The following is a 7,178-nucleotide window of genomic DNA, read 5'->3' as shown; positions in this document are numbered from 1 at the left end:
AAACTTAACAGTTTACTTAGAACATAATATCCATAACGAAACGAAATCCAAACAAAAATCAAACCGAACTAAGGTTCATCACGACCTAGTTAGTTTATGGAATTTAGCCTAGCATCATATAGTCTAAATCAAACAAAACAATTAATACTGAAAACATGGTGAAAATCTAAAGAACGAAGGATTAAAGGCGATAAAACCCGTAATCTCCAAACATGAACGTATAAGTCTTCACCGGCTGTCCTCTTGCCTTCAAAATCACCACAAAACTCGAAATATAGCTCCAAGAACTCTAAAATTCGGATGGTGGCTTCAGGTTATGTTCAGGTTTAAGTTAAAGATGTTTAAATACCCAAAACAAGGCCCAACAAGTGATAAAAACGAAATTAAAAATCCTCCAGCTTTGCCTAGGCGCCGCGCGACGGGCTTTGGCCTCCCCGGTCGCGCTGTGCGGCGTGCTCCACTAAGGGGGCCTGGCTCCTTCCTGTCGCGTTCCTTTGGCTCTTTTTAGCTCGTTTTTCGTTCTTTTTAATCACGATCAAACCCCGGAACCTACGAAACATAAAAATGTTTGTAGTATACAAATCTCGACTAAAAACGAACAAAAACTATTAAAATATTAAATAAAATATACACGAGAAACATAAACATTTAGCATTATATCAAATATCAATATCAATATATTGAATATTTTTATAACAATCATGTGTTGTCTTGTTAGAAAGGGATTTCAGTTTTTCTTTTTTGTCTCATTAGACTATCCGTAGTGGGCGACAAATGGGGCTTATAAGGGGGTGGAACACCGCCCATCGGTGATATAACCGGAGGGGGGGGGGGTTGTCGCAGGCGTGGTTTGATTATTATTATTATTGACCGTTGAACGGTCATAAGTTAAAAAAAACAATATATATATATATATACATATACCTCTTTTTCTTCAATTTCATCTCCATTTCATACAAAAATACATACTTTCTCCAAAAACAACTTAGAAACAACCCGAACCATCCATTCCCTACTTTCAGGCAATACCATGCTCCGCAAAACCAACCGAGCGTAAACTTTTAATAGTTCCCGAACACTGGAAACCAATCGAACCTAAACTATCAATTTTCTTTCCCTGACCGAACTTAAACATGTATGCCAACTTCCTCAACCCCCAAAACCTCATGCCGGTTTTCGGGTCTAGCCAACCGGAGCTGGAGCTGGTGACGGTGCCAGAGACTCAAACAACGCGGGCCTCCGGTTCAACCCAAAAGGCGGCCCGTAAACACAAAAAGAAGCAACCGGGGAAGCCGGTAGCGCCACGTGATCAATACAAACCATGGACGGAGGAGGAGGAACTAGCTCTCATAAAAGTTTGGATCACCATTTCGGAGGATCCTGACGTTAGTAAGTTTTTTAATAATAAGTATTTATATAAATTTAATTAGTATTTATTGAAAATTAATATTAATTGTGAAAATAATTTTAATTGGAGCAAACTTTCAAGCCGGCGGTATATTTTGGTTGAAAATATTTCAAGTTTGGCTTAGGCTTACGGGCAAACCAAGAGAATACCGAGGTAAAGAAGCGGTTCAAGCCCATTGGAAGGTTATCAATCAAGTATGCAAAAAATATGCTGGGATATACAACCGACTGAGTGACCACTGTTGACGTAGCGGGCAAAACGATGCCAACATCGAAACTCAAGCGTTAAGCGACTTTCGAACTCAAGGGCAAATGAAAGGGCGGCAAGGGAAGCCGTTTAAGCATTTAAGTTATTGGGAGAAGCTTCGGGTTTGCCCGAAATGGAAAGGGGCCCCCACCATTCCGGCCGCTCGACGATCCGTTGTATCATCCCAGGCTACAAAAAGATGAGAACCACGTATTCGACAAATCCGAGCACACCTGCAAAACCCTCCGATGCTCGTAACTTCAACCTCTTTGACGAGCATGGCGCGATTAATTTAGACGACGACCAAGTACAAGAGTTGGCTCAACCTCGCGGAAGAGGAAGAAAAAAGAATACGAAAACTATGGGGGTGTTCGTCATCGTCTCGAGCCGATGTGGGGGTCAACAAAGAAGTCGAACAACTAAACAAGGTGTTCGGTCGTTTCGAAACCCATATCGTGGAACGTATTGCTACCCTCCAACAAACCAACCAAAATCACAAACGACTTTCCAGTCTATATGAATTGTGGCAAATGGGATGAAACCACGAGTTCCTCGTCGCAAAGGGGTTTAACGAAGAGGCTGCTTTATTGGAAGAACGACGAGTACAAAAAATGCGCGAATATTATGTATTTAGTTTTATGTTTTTTTTGTTATTTTTTTTTAATTTTAATGTATTTTTATTCATTTAATTAATTTAATGATTTTTGTTTGTTTTATTTAATTATAAAAAGAAGATAAAAAAAATAATTACATGACGATCGAAAGGCTACGACAACATTACACCCATAAAACAAAAACCCATTATTTGTTGACTGAGCGCAACATGTCACAAGTCACCCCATTTTGTAGCCTTCTACTTCTACTGCACTAGGGGACCTATGTTTTAACTATACGTAAACACACAAACATAAACATGTCGGGAGAACACCAAACCAAACCAAACCAAACCAACCCTTGTTAACAAACATGAAACGACTGCTAATTTACACCCAAAGTTGACCTTCAAATTCAATGAAAAAGCACCCACCCTCCCACCAAATAAGAGAATTGAATTGATTTTACAATCAACACAATGATTTCGGAAGGCTTCAATCGTCAATAGGCAGGTATATATGTTCCTTTTGAACTTTTCATAGTTGAATTGGTATGAGTGAGCTTTGGTTGAAATTTGAAACTTAATTGCTACTCCAATATATATATCTTTTGTTGTCCCTGACCCAACATTTGTAGACTGACTGATTGCACATGTTTTATATCATTTCGTTTCATTTAGATGCTATATTTTGCAAAGGACACCCAAAATCGTATCTAACTGAAACTTTTCATAAAACTGACAAGTTAAAATATCAACAACCACTTAACTTATACTTGGTAGTAACTAATATTAATGCTATTTATAGGCCTAAGGGGTTGGTTTATATTACAGATTGAAATGAAACCCTAACTTTAACGGCTACTTATACTAACCACCATTCAATTGAGTGGTTAAACAAAGTTACATAACACCCCCCTGAAGTATCTCCATTATTGCAAGTGGCAAATAAACCTTTCTTTCACAGCTTATCTGACTTTTCCCAGTTGACACTTTCTACCCCTGTACTTTGTAACAAACTTAACCAACTGAATGCAAGTCATATTCCAACAGTCTCCACCTCTTGCATCAGCCGTTTGACCCCTTCCCATCAAACATTATCAACATTTTCACCACTAGTAGTTCTATCCTCTTGTTTTATTACTCTGTAACTATAACGAGACGATCCATACAAAAAGCCCAACAGGTTTAAAAATTCAATTACTGCTAGCAGCCAGTAGAAATTGTCCAACCTTCCTTTATTTAAGTCGGTCTTTAGCCAGGTTTGACGAGTTGCTATATTTGTAACAAATACTAAGAAACTACTCACGAAGTAGCCCATACCCACAGTGCTGAGAAAGAATACTGAGCCCATTGATTTCATCTTCTGGGGCACTGCTGTAATGAAGAACTCAAGCTGACTGTAAGAAAAGGCTTCACCGGCACCTAACAAGCAGAGTTGAGGGACCAACCAAAACGCACTCATTTTTGCTCCGTGTTCCCAAGCCATCCCTCTTCTCATATTTTCACATATACCCGCCACCACCATTCCCACGACCCCCAACACGTGACCAGTCCCAACCTTTTGAAGGACCGTGAATCCTTTTCGGTCACGTGCCATCTCTATACGAACAAATACATGTTCACAGAGATATGAACACACTAGACCCGAAAAGTATAAGAAAACTAAGAATGGGACCTCGGGTATCTTCAGTACACCGCATTCGCGGTTCATCATGGTTGCTTGTTCTATTGTGAACGTGTTCATCTGACTGTAAGTCGTCCAAAACAGGATACACGTCAACCATACCGGGACAATCTGGAGGACATCCTTTACGTCTTCCACCTGACGCATTGTTGCGAATGCTGTATTATTATTATTTCTGCTAGCACCTGCTATGGCTGCCTTTTCAAGGCACCTGCAATTGTCAAGTGATTGTTAGTATTTGTATAGGTTGTGAGATATTCGTAACAGTCTTAGATAATTTACCTTAATTTCTTGTGGCCGCTTAATAATCTAAGATTCTCGGGATAAGGCATGTTCTTGTTCTTCCAAGCCCCTAACATAACCCTACAGAGAATGGTTAATGGGCTCCCCTGCCGTTTCTTGTAACGATACGATCGTCGTCCGCATAGCAGCACCACAAGTGCAAGAACCATCAACCCGAAACATGTTGCGATCCGATAAGCAGAATTCCCAAATTTAACTTGCAAAGAATACAACACCGTTATTGCAAACAGAGAACCGAAGTCAAGGCATCGGTTGAACTTGTTAAAGAATCGGGTCTTGGCTTTCAATGCCCGAGGGTTTGACTCATCAAACTGTTCAAACCCAAAACCCAAGGCACATGACTTTATTCCAGAAATCCCAGTTGCAAAGGTGTACAAAGATATGAAGAGGATCCACTTATATAGATTACCGATGCCCTGCAGTCCCGTATATATATATGTTTCTGCTGATACGAGTCCCAAACCCTGGTTCAAAAAAAAAAATATTTGTTAAAAATATGCTTATGATTCATATGCAATATACCTCAATATGAGTAATTAAAGGTTGAATACTGAAAACTTACGATTATACTTATAACTGCAGATAGAACGATCACTTTGTAACGACCCAATTTCGCATCTGCCAAGAACCCTCCAAAAATTACAAGAATATTTAAGAAGCCTATGCAAGTTGTTACAACTTTTGCAGATTCTGATGAAGAAATTTTTAAATGCCCGCGCATAAATATGAATACATTGGCAGGTACCCCGACCACACAAAATCTCTGAGCCAGCTCAACTCCTACAAAGGAAAGATATAAATCTATAATGCACATCAAATTCAGACCTTATAAAAAATAGCAACTCTGAAACTGTTAAAAGATAAACACAGTTTCTAAAATATAATAGAAGCCTCTCTTTAACTCTTACGAGTCCACTGACACCACATGGAGCAAAGTTCATGTAAGGCTTATTTTGTAAGGCATTCACACAGAAAAGTGTTAATGTTTTATTGTATTATAGGTATGACTTATTAATTTTGGAGTAGAATATGCAAAAGAAAAGTTATTCAGCTCAAATGGGCCATGTTCGTGTCTTACACGATTTTCATGTTCAAGTCATGCTCGGGTTACGAGCACGACCTGTAACCTTATTCAGCCATCAAAATCTAAGAATTGTATAGGTTTAATTTCAATTTTTTTTTCACTTTCTTTTACATAGTTGTTTATCTTGTATAATACAGAAACTTCGTTTTTATATTGTTCATCAGTTGATATATATTGTTCAAGAACAAACAATGAATATCATTGCTTCTCATGTTATTCGTTAAAAAGGCTAGGTTATTATAAAATATAGTTTGTAAGCGGAATAAATACCTAAGATGTATGCCGCTGCAGGCCCGCCACATGTTTTGGATTTGTCTGCAGGCTTTCCACGGAAATCAAGTGTGTCGGTTTCGTAGTCAAGTGATGAAACATAACCACTAACAGAAGTCAAAGGTGACGGTTGAAATGAATGAATCTCTAAAGACCCGCTGGATTTGTCTGCAGGCTTTCCACGGAAATCAAGTGGTCGGTTTCATAATGAAGTGATGAAACGTAACCACTAACAGAACTCAAAGGTGACGGTAGACATGTATGAATTTCATCATCGTCAAAATTCCTTGGAGATTCTAGTGAAGCTTCACTGTTCATGCCGTCAGGATTCGCTTGGAAATCTAGTGAAGCCGAAGATTCACTGCCACAGTTAAAATGTTATAAATATTATTAAATCAAGTAAATAGAATGGGAATAGGGAAGTAGATTACGAGATGATGTTCTGTCACGTCCCATAACCGCACAATGCTGTCTGTAGCAGCAGACGTCAGCTCATCCTCATTATCTGACCAGTCCGTTTCACTCGAAGCAGTTTCTTTCTGGTCACTTACTATACAAAGTGGATGGCTAGTCTTCCTCAAATCATAATAGCGTATATTGTGGTTCACTGAACCAACCTGCAAAAAGATTCATAAAGATTCATAAGTTTTACAGAAAAATGAAAGAATCTGGGATTGGTTTTTGTTGGAGTATAGTTGGATGCAGGTCAACAAAAGTCAAACAGTGGAATTGGGTCAACAAGAAAGTCAACGGCATAGCTTGTATATTGCCAAATATGTGGCAAAACAGAAAGTAAATATCTAGAAAGAAATTCTGATGCTGCATAAAGTTATGAGTTGTATAGTCAACAAAAAAGTCAACATATTGGTTGTAAAACTCATCAGTTGATTATTAATCAAAAGATAAAACCTAGAAGTCAACAAAATAAAAGTCAACAGATTTTGAGTGGGAATGACAAAAGTCAACAGCTTTAAAAGAATTTAATAGTCAAATTTGGTTTAAGGATATTCAGGCATTGTTTTACTTTAGTGAAAATGATTCAAAATGGTAAGGGCAAACTGCAGTGTTGTGGTGGTTTGGAGATAAAACCTGAAAGTCAAAGGACTGGTAAACTAAAGTCAATGAAAACCAGTATTTGTTTATGAAGAGAAGTCAACTGGTGTTTGGTCAAAATTGCAGGTTCAGTAGTCAATGGTTATTTACAGTGATCAACTGTACTGTAATGTGCCAGTTTTAGGGCTAAATTTTTTTCATATGCTGCATATTATGGGACTTAAAACACATTTAAATAGAAAACAATCTAGGAGACTAGAATTTCGTTTTAGGATCCGATAGAAATTAGGAATACATAGTGGTCTCGAGCCAACTCTACAAAACACTCAAATTTAATCATTTATTGTGTATCCTAACTAATACATTTACGCTCTGTTCCCAAGTTAATATAAGGATGGAAAGAAAATGAAATGAAAGGAAAGAAAAATATTATTGTGTTCCAGAAGATTTTTTCGAGAAAAGAAAAGAAAGGGATTTAGAGTAGATTGTGTTCCCGAGTTCATTAAATAGAGGAAAAGAAAACAAATGGAAGGAA

At 38.0% G+C, this 7,178-nt stretch overlaps 1 long non-coding RNA gene and 1 pseudogene across 1 annotated transcript; one reads left to right on the top strand and one right to left on the bottom strand.

Annotated features, from left to right (window-relative positions):
* Positions 1 to 3,336: 3,336 nt before the first annotated feature.
* Positions 3,337 to 4,957, bottom strand: LOC143577425 (protein NRT1/ PTR FAMILY 6.4 pseudogene; annotated as a pseudogene).
* Positions 4,958 to 6,268: 1,311 nt separating this feature from the next.
* Positions 6,269 to 6,629, top strand: LOC143577426 (uncharacterized). Its single transcript, XR_013143107.1, has 2 exons — positions 6,269 to 6,382; positions 6,420 to 6,629. It is a non-coding gene; the product is annotated as an uncharacterized LOC143577426 (long non-coding RNA).
* The last annotated feature ends 549 nt before the right edge of the window (positions 6,630 to 7,178 follow it).

Source organism: Bidens hawaiensis, unplaced genomic scaffold, assembly GCF_021521415.1.
Source record: "Bidens hawaiensis isolate Kalapana, Puna unplaced genomic scaffold, B.hawaiensis_p1.1 tig00028581_1, whole genome shotgun sequence".
In the NCBI taxonomy this organism is placed as follows: domain Eukaryota; kingdom Viridiplantae; phylum Streptophyta; class Magnoliopsida; order Asterales; family Asteraceae; genus Bidens; species Bidens hawaiensis.
Note: the sequence above shows the minus strand (reverse complement) of the source record. Positions and strands in the feature narration are given on the sequence as shown.